The sequence below is a fragment of the Siniperca chuatsi genome, linkage group LG24 (assembly GCF_020085105.1).
Source record: "Siniperca chuatsi isolate FFG_IHB_CAS linkage group LG24, ASM2008510v1, whole genome shotgun sequence".
Taxonomy (NCBI): domain Eukaryota; kingdom Metazoa; phylum Chordata; class Actinopteri; order Centrarchiformes; family Sinipercidae; genus Siniperca; species Siniperca chuatsi.
In genome coordinates, this window is record NC_058065.1 from 2,211,026 (window position 1) to 2,227,944 (window position 16,919).

At 41.7% G+C, this 16,919-nt stretch overlaps 1 protein-coding gene and 1 long non-coding RNA gene across 10 annotated transcripts in view; both read right to left on the reverse strand.

The window, feature by feature from the left end:
- The window catches only part of agap1 (ArfGAP with GTPase domain, ankyrin repeat and PH domain 1), a 193,345-nt gene that overhangs the window by 105,886 nt on the left and 70,540 nt on the right, over positions 1-16,919 (reverse strand). The gene's annotated exons all lie outside the window — the stretch shown is intronic.
- LOC122872026 lies at positions 7,330-14,830 on the reverse strand. The gene is made up of 3 exons (XR_006376989.1): positions 11,226-14,830; positions 10,729-11,134; positions 7,330-7,877 (listed from the first exon to the last, which is right to left on the reverse strand). It is a non-coding gene; the product is annotated as an uncharacterized LOC122872026 (long non-coding RNA).

Here is a 16,919-nt window from a genome sequence, read left to right on the forward strand (position 1 = left end):
GGGTATAACATTTCCCGGGGATCACCCCTGAATTCAGAACCACATTCACGGCAAAAAGAACCATCCCTACTGCTGAGACGATCAGTCGATTAATCCAACGGTCAAGCAACAGAAAATCAATCGGCAAAAATATTTTGATGATGAAAGAGCCAAAAAAGTCGAACATTCGTTGTTTGCTGCTTTTCAATGTAAACAGAATATATATTTGGATTTTGGGCTGTTGGACAGACAAAACAAACATTTGAAGACGTCCCTTTGGACTCTTTTCTGACGTCTTATAGACTAAACAATTCATTCATTAACCTAAAAAATAATCAACAGATTAATCGATGATGAAAACAATCATTAGCTGCAGCCCTAAACATGTCAACATGTCGAACCATCCATGGAAACTTCTCAAAGCACTTCCACTTGTCCACTGTTGATCTTTATCTTCAGTACGTTTTAGTTTGTCTACAACAGAGCTAAATACACTGCTTCTACGTCATGCTATTTGCCTCCTCAGAGATCCACAGTTTCGCTGGGAGTAATTAGCGATTAGCAAATGTGCACGGTCAACTGGAGATGTTCACGTGGCTGTTTTTAACTCCCACCCTTATGTACTTGTACATAAAGTAATTTCAAACTGCCTCCCGACAGGATCAACCAGTCAGCTTGTTTAGCGCACACGGCGTGTTGTTGAGATTTCTTTCTAGATTTCCATGCATCTCCACGGAGCTACAAACAAACATAATGGGTTCAGAAAATGGTGAACGAGTGGAGCATCTTTCTGAGAGGATGATCTTTGGCAGCTGTCAGCTGGTGTTCTGCGGCTGTAGCTTTATGACGATTATCGCGGACAGGCGGGATACCAGGAAGACATTTTTACATGAAACAGTTAGCAGACTGTCCACCTGAGGGACAGCTGATTATAATGCTGTATAATAGTGTTCTGCTCGGACATTCAACCCAAAATCTCAGTTTTTTGTCCTGTTTTCCTGCTGACGAGTGTACGAACACCAGACAGCAACAGAGACATAAAAAAGGTGCTGATTGGACCCAACTGTGTTGAGTCAGCAAGAGGAGGGAAAGTCCAGAAGAGTTTCAGAGGGGCTTCTGGGTAAGAAAAAATACACTGAAACAAAAACATCTGGAACATGTGGGCGCCACACCTGAACTCCATTAATCCATCAACTGGCAAACACACACACACACACAAAGAAAACAACACAAACGCTTCGTAACTGATGTGTCTGTGTGGAAGAAAGGATGAGGAAGACAAGGAGATGGAGTGACGGAGTGATTAAAGTGTCACATTAGTCAGCTGACAGCACCAACAACCGATGTTTCTGTGTGTAATCAGGGTTTTCTGAATAAAGTGAAGCTGGAACCGTTCATTCATTTAGTCACTGGGCGGTGAAGGCAGATCAAGACCGATGCCCGGCGCTCAAGACGTCTTGTCTTTGTCAATGTCATTTTAAAAATCTGTGTTTTTGCCATCAGTTACATCCATTCAGTCACGGGCCGACGGTTTGAGCGCCACAGCAGCCCCTGACGCCATGTTACTGTACATAAAAACCATCCCAATGACTTCCACACAGCGAGGTTTACGGAGTTTAAAAGTAGGGGAAAAGAGAGCATCAGTATCGGTACTCAGTATCAGCAGAGACCACGAGTTTAGGTAGTGGAACTGGTGCATCCAGAGACTTTATCGGGGTGATATCGTGTCTGATACCAGAATAAAAGAGATAAAGAGATGAGATGGAGATCACGAAAAAGAGGAAGAGACAAATCGAAATGGAAAGAGGGTTAAAGCACTTTATAACCACATAAGGAGAAGATGCTATACAAAGTGCTTCAAGGAATTGCTCACGGACACTTCGGCATGTAGGAGCCTGAGGATCGAACCACCAACCCTATGATTCAAAAACAACCCGCTTTACCACCTGAGCCAAAGACACCTCAACAGGATTAAAAGAAAAAGCTGAGCAACAGATGAAGAGGGGGATAATGAAAAAGGAAAGAGGAAAGAAGACGGAGACTGAAGGGAAAAACAGAAAGGAAGACTGAGAGGAATAAAAAGGACAGACATTTAGAGAGAAATAAGGACAGGGAGAAAACAGATGGAGCGAAACAGATGGATGGAGATGAAGAGAAAAGGATGGAGAGCTCTTCCACTTCGTCATCGCTCGGGGAGGAAAAACTTAGAAATGAGAGCGAGCGTCATGGGACTGAAAACACTCCTCCATCCATCCCTCTGTGCTGCAGAACCAAGGAGAGAGAGAGAGATAAAAGAAGAGAAAAAGACTAAAACACCACGGAGGAAGCCTTCAAAGTGAAGCGTCAGGACTCTCTCTCCAGAATAACCTCCATTATTAATTCTTTTCATTTCACTCGTTTGTTTCTATTTTTATGTTCGGTTCTCCCTCGGCGAGCAGGAGAACATGTATGAGCACGAACATGTTCTTCCACAGTTTGAGGTTTATTAATGAGGAAGCAACATGCTGCAGTGTCACCAAATGATCACCGATCTCTGCTGATGACAATGTCGGATGCTTCAGAAAGGCAAATATTAGTCGTTTAAGGACAGTTCAACCAAAACTTTAAGAACCCAAGACCTTTGAACCAAAAGAGGTTTCACCTCCAACAAAAACCCGGAATAACTGAAGATGTTTCACCATCAACCCGAAGAACCAGACATGTTTAAACCTGCGAAAATACAAGACTTCACATCAACATTTTTAAAACAAACCCTCAAGAACCCAAGACCTTTCACCCTAAACCAAAGGACCCAAGGACCATGAAACCTAAATCTAAAAAACCCAAGAGCCTGAGGACTCTAAACCCTAAATAACACAGCAGGCTGACAGCAGGTCAACCCTAAGATCCAAATATTTAACACTGATCCTGAACATAAAAACCACAAACCCTTTAACCTTAAACCTGTGGAATTCAAGACCTTTAGCCCAACAGATCCAAGACTTTCAATCTCACAGCAAACCAAGACCTTTTAACCCCCGAACCTAAAGATCCCCCAGACCTTTGAACAAAACCGAAAAAACCATAAGAGCCCAAAACTTTGAACCCTGAAAGTTATGAATCAAAGACTTTTAACTGGTATTCAGATCAGCAAAATCACTGCGTTCAACACAACGGGCTGCAGTGGTGCGGTCGCTACAGGAGCAGGTAAATGCAGGACGCTCAGTTCAATCAACGAGCTTGAAGGTTTGTCAGACACTCCAACAGTGCACTGTTTATAATACAATGAGACAGGAAACAGGAACGTATTTGATCGGCTATGAAGCATTTTACTTTTGTCTTTCTCTGCTGAAGCCACGACTGCATCAGCTTAACCTTACGTCCGTAAGAAGTGGCGGTGCGCTCGAGGACTGATCCTTATCATTAAACCCTCACTCAAGAAAAAGGGTTTGAGGTAATCACATGGACGGAGACAAACTTCAGTTTGCAAGAGTGCCTGAAGTTTGTCTCCTTCCATGTGATTAAAGCTAAAGTCTGAAACGGCCTTAACCCTTAACAGAAGAGCTTCAATTTTAAACCAAAACAATCCCAACAAGTTTAACACCAAACCTCCCATGATCTTTATCCCTGAATGTAAAGACTCCTGATCCTATAACCCGCCAACTAAAGCTCTTATATCTGAAAACTGAAGCACTAAAGAGCTCTGAACCTAAAGAAAACAGGACTTAACACTGACTTAACTCCCCAGTCCTTCGGTTTACATACCAAACAACCCAAGACCGCAAATCTTCAAACGAAGAACCCTTTTAGCTAGAAGACTTTTCCCCAAAATCTAAAGAACCAAAAACCTGTAATCATAAACCTAAAGAAAAAAATCCAGACACTGCCATAAGCTGCTACTTTCAACTTGCTGCATTTCCTAAATATTCAGTCCGACTGAGTGACATATTTGCGTTTTACGAGGGCCACACAAAGAGAGTGTGTTGACGTGAAGGCAGCTGGAAGACAGAAACACAACGGCCGAGACGCAACAGGAACAAACAGGATAACAAGAACGTCTCTGTGACCCAGAATCTGCTCTAACAAGGTCTGAACTGTTACTCTGAGTTATACTCAACTTCAAATAGGTTCAAAACCTCTCCGAACAACACGAGATCACTTTAAAATGTTTCAGAGAACACAAACACGTCGCAGTGTTTAAGATATGAGACCAGATCTGTTTGTGTTTCTACAAACACACACACCTCAGTGGAAAAGATGCTTATCAGCACAATTAGAAATAGAAAACACTCACATATGGCTTTACCTCGCTACATCAGCACCGTGAGACAGGATAAACCATGTGGACGCCAGCAGAGCATCATGGGTAAATTACAAAGGAAGACACAGAGAGAAACAATGTATTAAAAGAGGGAAAAAAAACAAAAGGAGGGAGAGGAAGTGAGGGATAAAACAAGATGAAGATCAAAAGATGCAAATGAAAGCCAGGACTGCCACAACTCTAAGTTTCATTTCCTCGCTGGAATCTAAAATGTTCACGGTCCCTTCTGTGTCAAATATGTTCATCTTAAATATAAAAAACTTTAACAGAGACTCTAAAGGTTTGAAAGAGTACATTTTATTCTTCTTCATTCCTGAAAACACGATCTATTAGAGAGGAGGCGTAGAGTGACGTAAGCTGACTTAAGTGTTAAGTTAAAGATGTAAATTTACTCACACAGAAGGACATTTTTGTGTTCAAGATGCTCAGTTTAAATTAAAATGATATACAGTATTAATAATATATTATATATCATGATGGAGGCGAAAGTAGAAAGCAGAAAGTGGTGGATCTAATCTCGGCATTTAAAGCTGATTGAACCGTTGAGATCAAAACCAGTTTCTTAAAAGACAAAATAATACATTTTTTATTAAAAAATTCCTCCATTATTTCACCAAGTACGCTTTTAAAATGTACACCGGTCGAAGCTGACGTATTCCTAATGTGGCGCAGGCTGAAAACATACACAGGAAGGTGTTTATAGAGAGGGGAACGTTCGGGAGCTGGTCTGTCAGCGTGGTTCTCCATAAGAAGATGAACCTCCAGATGATACCCGCTATCTGCCTTTTCCCCCCCATCAGGCAAAAATATTATGATCCAAATGTTTAATCAGATGTTTCAAGTCCAAATATCTGAAATCTGTTTTTAGCAGCAGGAAGATCTAAACTGAGATCAGACTGATGTTTAAAGTCGTGTCCAAACACTTCAGCCTCAACCGACATGGACGAGTCACCTGGAACACAGCAGGTACAACTGAGACCACTAAACACACTATTTATATATCGAATACCAATACGATGGCGGTGATCCATATAAAGGGTTCAGAAAGGACTGGGGGGGCAGGAGGGGGGCACTTCCAGTATAAATGAGGTGATTCAGGGATGTTAATCCTTGTGGAAGTGTTGTTGGCTTCAGTCAACCAAACATTCAAACTTTGGAATCAACAAACCAGCGGAATAAAAAGGTTTGTTTTCTGACTCCTTTCAAAATAAACTTTATTTATACTGTGGAGACTGACGGAGAGCAGGTTTTCTGAGAACCCTGTTTACCAGGACAAGTAAGTTTAAAAACGGTGACATTTACTGTTAATAAAACACAGCATCGCAACAAGGGATGCAAATGATGGTTATCTGCATTATCTATTAATCTGAACATTATTTTTTTGGTCTATAAAATGTCAGAAAATAGTGAAAGTTAAAGCCGAAACTTTGGCATTTCTGCTTAAACAAATGACAACTCCAATTTTTTTCTGTCAATCGACTAATCAATTAATTGTTTCAGCTCTAATTGCAACCAAGACAGTCTACAGCGATGTTAGCGGCTCAGATGCTTTGAGCTAAATGCTAACGTCAGCATGCTAACATGCTGATGTTTAGCAGGCAGTGTTCACCATCTCAGTTTAGTGTGTTAGCATGCTAACATTAGCTAATTAGCAGTAACCACAAAGTGGCTTTAGTTCTGCAGGTATTTGGTCTTAAACCAAAGTATTGGACAAATTTAAATGTCGACCTGATGGTGGCGCTAGATGAAAAGTCTGAGGATCACCAAAGTTATTACAGTTCGTCCTGAATTACTGAACCACATTTCATCACAATCCGTCCAATAGTTGTTGAGACATTTCACTCAAAACCACGAACGAAGAGTAGTATTGTGTCATAAATACAGACATGTGCATATAAACTACATCACCACAGTCAAGAGAGAGTCAACTGTGAAAAGGCAGCAGTCTGAAGAGAAACCACACGGGTGGAGATCCAACACAACTACTGAACAACAGCTGGACGCAGGCCAGGAGGAGACGGAGGGATGGATGGAAAGACTGATGGAAAAAGGAGAGATGTTAACGGAGTGAAAGATGAAGAGGCGAGCGTGTGACAGAGAGGAGGCTGAGAGGGCAGCAGCATCAAAGTATCTCGCGGACGCGAATGGATGAGATGTGCGAGAGAAGCGGGGAACACCTGAGAGGAAGTCAGAGATAAAAGACTGAGAGAGAAACGGTATCAGAGACAGACAATAAAGAACAGATGGCCGCCGGCCAACACGCCACACACACACAGCTCCTCTGTGGTTTGTTGTGTGTTACGACACGCGGCGCTGCGGCGGCATGATGCAGGCCGCGGACCTGACGTGTGCCGACGCCTGCACCCAACACACCAGGAAGACCTCGTCCTGCAGCCCATCAGGTGTAAATAAAACCACTGAAGATTTTCCTGAATGTGTTCTGGGGGGAAACACCTTTGAATCCTTCTTGTTTGAGTCTGAAATGTCCTTTTATAAACTCTCAGAGGAGACATTTTGAAAGAACAGGTGGGATTAATAACATTAATGATGGCTGCATTCCATTTAGGTGATGCTGTGCATGCTCGCTCGCTGACATGGCTTACTGGGACACATAATGGAATGCAGCCATCGTTAGTGCAGATAACGTGTCTGCCGTGGAAAAGGTCAATTAAAGCTGAAACGATGATTCAAATAAGTCTTTTAATTTAATTATCTTCAAGTAAGTTTTCAAGCGACTTCCTGATTGCGACGATTTGCTGCATTCCTCCGTCTTATGTGATAGAAAACAAGAAACATGGACAAGAAAACAAGATGTCAGTTTGGGGTCTGCAAAACCGCTAAAACAGCTGCGATTTTTCACTGTTTTCTGACGTCTCACAATTTGATTAATCGATTAATTCAGGAAATAATCTGCAGATTAAGCTAAAATGAAAAGAACTGTTAACTGCAGCCCTGCAGAAAATACTGTTTGCATTGTCATATCACACAATCCTGTATTATCATTTTAGTAACCACCAACATTAAACATGGTGATTTATACACAGTCTCTCAACCGTTGACTGAAGTTTACATCAACGTACTTTTCTTTTCTAAATGATGTGATTGTTTTGTTATTTGGACTGTTACTCGATCAATTGTTTGGTCTCTGAAAGGTCAGAAAACAGAGCAAACTCTTCTAAAGCCGGCAGTGACGTCTTCAGCTGTCTTGTTTTGTCCGACCAACAGTCCAAAACCCCAAAACAGTCAAGTTTACATGTCATTTAAACAGAGAACAGCAGTAAAGCCTCACATTAGAGACTGTCTGTGCACTAATTCAATGTCCAAATTAGATTTTTATTTCCCCTTCTCTCTCTTCCTGCTTGCTGCAAAGTTTTAATAGACAGTTTCAATACAAACATCAAGATGTTTCGTGTTGTGTTTGCTTTTGAGTGTCTTGCTCAAGGACAGCCAGAGATCAAACCGCCAACCCTACAACTAACAGACGACCCACTCTGCCTCCCCAGCTACACCGGCTCAATGTCACAAAGACCTCAACTGAATACTACGTCAGGAAGCAAGACGACGCCAATAGTCTTTGATTAAAACAGTATGTAAACACCTTTGAATGTGTTTATATAAGATGTCAAAGGCAAACCACCAGCCAGTTATTGTTCTTCTTTAAATATACCTTAAAATATTTGTCAAATCTTACGACATTGATCATCTCAGATATCTAGCAGGCCAACGTGATGTCAGAAGTGTAAATAACAGAAACCAGAGGCCACAGAAGCAGCTGTGTGTAAAATAAAACGGGATTGTTTTTGCCAGCAGCCAGACTCGAGTCAGAGTCGACCTCTAAATGACCGCCGGCTGCGTTCTGGCCAGAGAGGCCGGTCAGCAGCCGCAGCCAAACCCGGCCTCAGTTGGCCGGTAGCTGCCGGTAATTACGGCCCGCTGGTGCCAAACACACAGCGACACCCTGCGGGGTTTGGCCTGGATCGACCTCTCCGCCCTGGATCAGCGCCTGAACAGGAGGCCAGCACCAAAACTCTGCCACAGAGCATCTGTGAGGCCGAAGAGCAACACTTCGTTTTAAAGCGCCCGACATCCGACAGCGCTGATGATGTTTTCACTGGTGCAGAATAAGGTCACGACTGTTGATCTTTAAAAGGGAACAATGTTCGAGGTGTGTCGCCTGCAGGCTGCAGGGCACGCCTACCAATCTGTCCACTTTAATCAGTCATCTCATCACAGTTACTGTGTGAACGTTAGAGAGCAGCAGCTGAATAATTACATCATTCAAAACATTATGAGCATTTAAGAGAGTTTGCTAACTTTGTCTCAAACGCCTGAAAAAGAGGGCAAGATGGTGGACTATTAGTATTTACTTTGATTTCTCCTGTTTGTTGTGGACAGTGAAGGTCTGAGGATTGGATTGTGAAAGTTGTTTACGCTGGTTTTCTATTTCTGGACTTGTTTTATTGTTTGAAAATGTATTCGCAGCACTATTCATTCATTCATTCATTCCTGTACAGTATGTAGCCATGAGAAGGTTAAGGCCGCCCTTAAAGTTGTGCACAGATATTAAAGTTACAGGAAATGTGATTTGAATTGATTTCTTCCATGTGTTTAATCAGGCGTTACGTCACACAAACATGCCACGCAGTGTGAAGGTGGCGGAGGAATCTCACAGCCATTAACTGTACGTTCGATCGAGACGAGCACCAAACAACCAGAGCAGCTTCACCAAGTTCATCAATAACCGGAGTATCAATACAGCTGAGAAACACACCTGCGTATGCCTCACATGCAAAACAAGCTCTGTACATCAGTTATAGTATATTAAGGCTGTCACGACACCAGAAGTTTACACTTGGATAGAAAACTAGTATAGAACTTGTTGTTTTGATAACGGCCTGCGCACAGCGCTGGTACAGAAACGGTTCATTTCCTTCCCTGTTTCATCTGTGCAGCCTTGGGCTGAAAATCTGGCTGTAGATCTGTTTTTTACAGCTTCCATACTTCCGATACTATAATTACCTGATACCGTATCGTTTAAAACACATGGTATCGAAAACGTATCTGAGTATCGATGCTTTTGACAACCTTATAGTATATATAAGTTAGCTGTTCAACGTTATATGAGCACTAAAACAGCTTTAAAAGTTAAATATGTGCAGTTAACAGAATATATATAACCACTAACTTTACGTATAAAAACTTCTGACGAGTGCTGAGATGATGTCGAGTCTAAATGTGTGTTTTAGGGCCGGAGAGTAACACCCGATGAGCGAGTTCACAGTTACCTGGTGTCTTGCACAACGGCACTGAAAGCAGACAGCGGCGCCTCAAGCTGACATCATGATGACATCACTGGCCAAAACACAGACGTGCGCCCTGAGGCATGCTGGGAATCCAAAACATCTACAGAGCAATGAGAGGAATGCCAGAGTGCACCGTGACACGTGGAAACCGGTTCTGACTGAACACGGCGAGCAGGCGACACCGCTGAACTGTAACAACACGACACGCCTCAGCGGCAAAACACACATCCCTGCTGCGTTTCTGATCCGTCCTAAGGATTCACGCAGCTTCCTCCACATGCTGAACTATGTAGAGCTTTTTGTTAAAGAGGTGATTTAAGTGTTGCTGTAAACTGCAGATTACAGATGTTAGGATTCCTTCATCCACACGCAGCTCAACTCAATTTCTGACTGCTTAATCAAATGTTTAGCAATAAAAACTCACCACTATCCCCCCGTTACATTCATCCTTTACTTTTCCTCCATATATACACACACACCTAATTATAATGGCGCACAGTGGAATATGAAGTTAGAAAAGAAAAAAAGGATAATGAGAATATTTGTACACGACATCTTTTCCTCTGTAGAAAAAACATTGCAACTAAGATTGCACAAGATATTAAGATATTAACAAGAAATAAAATATAATCGTGCAGGAAAAAAATTAAACAAGTCAAATAATAATAATTTTAAAAAAAACTAAAATAAAATACACAATCCCCAAGCCCCAAAAAAAAAAAAAAGTAAAAAAATAAATTAATAAAATTTCAAGATTTTTTAAATCTTTGCATACAGGATGATAACTTGAGCAGCCAAAATGTAAATAATATCTTAAAAACGTCAAGATATCAAATAAGTACAAGCATATATATATATATATATATATATATATATATATATATATATATATATATATATATATAATTATAATGACATTACATTGATTTGAACGCTCACATTTCTTCCCCCACATGGGAAGCAGTTTAAAGGTTGAGTGTCTTGCTCAAGGACAGCCAGAGATCAAACCATCAACCCTACAGCTAACAGGCGACCCACTCTGCCTCCCCAGCTACACCGGCTCAATGTCACAAAGACCTCAACTGAATACTACGTCAGGAAGCAAGACGACGCCAATAGTCTTTGATTAAAACAGTATGTAAACACCTTTGAATGTGTGACGGATCAAACACTAAAACCAGTATCTGTATCTCTCCGGGTCTGTGTTCAGGCTGGGTTACAGTTACAGCCAAACACGTCAGGGTGGCATTACAACGTTAATACCATCATCCCGAGCGATGCCATGAAACCCTGGAAGATTTACAACCAGGCCTGCGTCGAAGACAGCGTTTGTCAGAGGAGAGGGAAGTTCATCAGGAGAAGAGGTGCTGTAAGGTTTAACCCTCGGGTTGGGCTCAGTTTGTAGCAATGTTATTTTGTGTCACACGTTGGAAATAAAGAAATACCCCAGTCTACTTGTTGCTCACTTCCACCTCGGCTACCTGTGTTGGTCTGCTGATGATAACATGACGACAAACGTGGAAGTACAAACGCCTCCTTCGCCACGTCGCCTCTGTTAGCAGAAGGGACACACAGCACAGCGGTGTTACATCCAGAAAATGCAGGTGGAACTGAAAGACTCATTGAAATGAAATCCTACCTACAGTTTGTTTCCCTTTCTTTTGTGTTTCCATGCATCGTTCCTCTTATCATAGTTCTACTGTAGAGAACGGGGAAGCCGCTGACCGCGGAGATCAGCTGTTCCTCCATTTTGTAAATGAAGCGCGTAGAAAACAACTGTGCGCTTCTGTTTTATGAGGGAATCAAAACAAACAGGTTGTCGTTCCCGTCCGTCAAAAGGCCGATATTTAAACTCTTAATCTTCTCAGCTTCCCAACGTCTCACATCTTTAGAGGTTGAATTCAGAATGAACGGCTTCCTGTGATGAATGACAAGTATGAGATTAACTGAGCAACAGAAAATTAATCCGCGACTATTTTGGTAATAAATTAATCATTTAAGTCGTTTTTTTTTAAAACCATAAACGCCAAAACGTCTCTGGTTCCAGCTTCTTCAATGTGAAGATTTGCTGCTTTTCTTTGTCTTATGTGATTGTAAACAAGACATCTGAAGACGTCGCATTGGGCTTCAGGAAACTGATATTATCTGACATTATCTTAGTATTAGTATTATTGGCAGCTTTCATACCTGCCTAAATGAACCAAATTAAAACAGGCAAACACACCACGTGCCAGGTAAGCCACGTCACACAGGTTCGGTGCGAAAGCTGCCTGAGAACAGATTAATCGATAATAAAATCCAGCGCTTCTCTAACCTTTAAGCCACCAAAACAAAGAGGAAAAAGCTGACTGCTGCATCCTTTGGATTCAGTTTGTTTGGCTTTACAGTGCCCACGAGCCCACCGACGCTCGGAAACAAAACTCTCATGCGGCTTGTTTATTGGACAGAGCGTCGACACACTTTCATCACGTCGGGCCGGAGATTCCAGCGGCTGAACCTCGGCACGAGTCTTCTGCGGTGTTTCAGTTAGCAAACACATGTCGTGTAAGCAGATGAATATCAGCATCGGTCCTCGTGTTCGGCTTTCCAAACAAGAACAACTGCTTATCGATGTCCCAAAATAGTGACGAGGAGCCAAGGCGACCTCTTCAAATGACTCGTTTTGTCCGACCAGCAGTCCAACAACCGCAGACGTTCAGTTTACTGTGATGTAAACAGCAAGTCCTCAAACTGGAGACGCAAATATTTGGAATTTTTACTTTGGTCATTGACTAAAACGATTCCTCTTTCCGTCCTGTGGATCCCTGAGGCTTCGACCTTTTTTGTTGTGTGTGTTAAAGAGCTTTTACTTATCCAACCGTCTGAGGACAGAGGGCGAAGTCCTGTATACTGTATAAATAATTTGACTGTTAAGGTAACAAACTGACTTGAAGTTGACTTCATCAGTCATTCATCTTCTGTATCTTTAATTGTTATTGCTCCTTGCCAGAGCACCAAAAACTGACTAATGTGACTTTATTCTTTATTGGATTCCCACAAAGTGCTCGCTCGTCTTCCTGAGCTCCACACAAAAACAGTAACATTTAAAACAAACAACTATTCGAAATCACACAGTATCAAAAAAACAAGAAAGGGCAAAACAAGCCAAATATAAAGATCAGAAAATAAGTGAAATGACTCCACATACGAAAAGACAACTGACACAAATAAAGAGCAACAGAACGAAAATTAAAACAATCAAAAAGGTTCCAAAACGGCAAAAAACTCAAGTAAAACTTTCACCATCTGGCAGTGGAGTGGGAGTTGAACCCTCAACCCAGGCAGCAGCAGTGCCTTGCTTCGTGTTGAGACTCTTCAGCTGAACCAGGACTGATCTGTGTTTTTATCCCGCCATGAACCCCATCTGGAGCACACACCTCCCCGTGCTTCTATCTTTGTGAGGACAGTCTTCGACACGGTGCATTCCCTCGCCCCTCAGCCTGACTTTAACCCTTAAAAACCAAGTCTTAACCTTCAAACAGCCCTGTGAAGTTGTGAGGACCGGCCAAAATGTCCTCACTCTGTAGGTAAAAAACGTGTTTCGGTCCTCACTATGTAGCAAGTACACACACACACAGTTTTGACCACATTTCCCATCAGCCCTGCCGCCGTAGTGACTTCATTTATCCCCTCACACCCTTTTGGATCACAGTAGAAAATCGAGTAGAAACTAGAATCAGTTTCAGTTTCAGCAAATATAATTTACTTTTTCCTCATTTTACAACAAATAGTTTCCATTAAACCTCTGTGTTTCTGTAGCTAATGCTAAACGTAGCAGAACGCACCTGGACTAATATTCCTACCTGAACATGTTTTTTTTTATTTTTGCTTGTTCTGTAAATTAACAGCCTGTTGAAATTCATATATGATGTTGCTAGAAACATCCCATACAGAGACAGAAACAAGGTGTGTGTGTGTGTGTGTGTGTGTGTGTGTCCAACAGAGAGCAGGTGTACAGCTCTATGTCAGGTAACTGTGTGTGTGTGTCGTTACCTGTCGGACAGGTTTAATTAATGGTGACAAATGGAAATCAGGCAGAAACGCACACTTACCGACACACACTGGCTCTATAAACACACACTGTACAGCTGTCATCACCAGGTTTTAAATTCAAAGGAAGCTTTATTGTCCCAACATCTCTGAACACACACAGCAGCTACATGAAGCCTTTTCTGTATCCGTGTCACGATTTACATCAGGCGTCATCAATCAAATCTTTGTTCGTGCAGCAGCTGCAATGCAAAACATTTAGCTTAAAGTACTTTTCACTTCATCGAAACAGACAAAAATCATTCCAGGTTAAAGGGAAAAAGTAGAACAACAAAGAGAAACATGAAATATGAAAAAAGTAGCATTCACACTAACAAGAGATTAAAACTTGTCAATAAAACAGTAAGATAGAGCCATTTAGATCTCACTGCAACAAAAAATAGAATAATTTTAGATCCGATCTTGATAAATTTAATTTAAATAACGTGTGAGAGGTCTTAAAGTGGCTGTAAATGTTTTTAGCTTCATTTCCGCCACAACTGGCTTTAAAAAAAAAAGGCCTGTTGTTATTTTATTGAATGAAACTGGCCAAATCTCTGCATCTAAAACCCAAACTGCAAGACATGCTGCTCGAAGTTCTGTTCAATTGCACAAAATAATGCAAAGCAGGTTTGCAAAAGCACAACGATAAAGACTAATTAAGACAAAACACTAAGCTACCGAGACAACAAGAACCAAACCACTGAACGATTTAAAACGTACGAGTTAAGCATCTTTCAACGCCTCTAAATGAAACACTTAAATGCTTAGAAATAGGGGCATTTAAACGAGCTGTTCACCTTCACTTCGGCTCAAACTTGTGTCCAAACGAACTGAAACAAATCACCCAAACGCCAGATGAAGACAGAGAAACGGAGGGAGAAGAAGAAGAAGAGAGAGATATGTCTGGTGACGATGCGCGTTAGATGGAGGGAAGGGGGGGAGAAAGACGGGGTGAAGGGCGAAGGCCGAGATAATATGATGCCACATGTGACTGATGAGGCAGCACCGCTCTGATTTGTCACAGTCAGGCGGTGGGTTAACCCCCAACACACACACACACACACACACACACACACACACACACACACACACATACATACATACACCCTGTCCTGAGGGCAGGAACCGCCACGCTCCACCCAATGAGTGTGTGTGTTAAGACAAAGCTGAGTGTGTGTTTTCACCCAGGGTTGTGTGTGTGTGCTTTCACCCAGGGCTGTGTGTGTGTTTGCATTTGTATGATCTTGTGTGTGTGTGTGTGTGTGTGTGTGTGTGTGTGTGTGTGTGTGTGTGTGTGTGTGTGTGTCGTTCATTAGGCCTCCAGCCTGCAGTCACTGCAGAGCTGACAACAACTGTCCCAAAGAGACTATTAGTCCGAGCCTGGAGGAGGAAGAACGGAGGGAGAGGAGGACACAAAGGGGAGTGAAGGTACTGCTCAGAAGTACAATTTAGAGGTTCTTGTACTTTACTCGAGTATTTCTGTTTTATGTTCCTGTATACTTCTACTGCACTACAATTCAGAGAGTACTTTTTACTTCACTACATTTATTTGACAGCTTTAGTTACTTTGCAGATTCACATTATTAATACAAAATATAAGGAGTTACATTTTTAATGCATATTTAATTTTACTAGTAACAGAGTGTTACTACTTTTACTTAAGTAAAAGATCTGAGTACGCCTTCCACCGCTGACAACCAGGGATCTGTGCTTGCATGAATTTGATTGGTCATTGTAGCTAGCGTACTGTCGGATGACGCTGCGCTGTGTACACACACACACACACACACACACACACACACACACACACACTAATGAGTTACTGATTGTGTAAAGTGTCACTGAAAACAAATGAGGAAACTATTGCCGGATACTTAATAGCCTCTCAGACACAAACACAGATATGAACTAATGTGTGTGTAATTCACCACTGAACACACACACACACACACACACACACACACACACACACACACACACTCTGATTGATGACTGTGGGTTTTTATTAAAAAACAAATCTCCTGGTATTACGAGTATTTCCTCCAGTTGTGTGTTCGTGCTTCCCACACACACACACACATTCAACACATCCCCTCCTCCAATCTGATTAAAGCTGCCCGAGGGGAAACCAGGAAGTAGGAGCAGGAAGAGCACGGCAGGCGACCATCCGTGGACGAGCGAAGACAAAGAGGCCGCGTTGTGATTGGACGGAGACGATCAGATTGTAAACAAGACAGAAGAAGCTTCGGCTCATTGAGCTCAATGTGTTTGGTTTAATTGTTTCCGTCTTCACACATATTCCATACATTTTATGACACATCAGCTCCTTTCGATGCTTCCAGTGATTTGACATCTTTCAGTTTTTACACTTATACCAACACCAACTCATGGCTTACACTTCAATCGCCACTCGTTTCACTTCAGCTCTTTAGTGCTTGAACTTTTACTGACTCTTCTACTCCTTTCAGCACTTCCACTCAAACTGATACTTCAGTTTAACTTAGCGCATACACGTAAACTGTCACTTCAGCTTCACTCAGCACTTACACATAAACTGACACTTCAACTTTACTCAGTGCTTACACTTAAACTTCAATTTCTGTGAACACACTTAAATTCCACTTCAACTTCAGTAACTCAGCAATTTCTCTCAATACTTACGCTTGAGCCAACACTTTAACTTTATTCAGTGCTTATACTTAACTGAAACTCCAACTTCTGTGTGCACTTGTTTTTTAACTGCCACTTCAACTTCTTTCAGTAATAATGTTCAACTTGCCTCTTCGGCTTCTTTCAGTGCAGCAATTTCACTTAGTGCTTATACTTGAACCGACAGTTCAACTTCATTCAGTGCTAACATTTAAAATTAAACTTTAATGTGAGCACTTGTTGTTTGTGAGCACTTGTTTTTTAACTGTAACTTCAATTTATTCAGTTCAAATCGCCACTTCAACTCCTTTCAGTAATTCTGTTTAATTTGCCTCAACTCGTTTCAGTGCAACAATTATACTGCTATTTCATCTTTATTCAGGGCTTAAACCGAAACCTTAATTCCTGTCAGCACTTCTGTTTTAACTGCCACTTCAACTGTTTTCGTTAACTCCTTTCAAACAGCTACTTCTTTCAGCACAACTTCCCGTCTCCAGCCTTCCTACGCGTCGCAGGAGGCTATTGTTTAAAAAAATCACGTAAAAACTGCAGGAGTCTTTTTCCAGTTTTTACTACAGATGTATCAGGTTTCTATTCACTTCCTGAAACTTACGGGG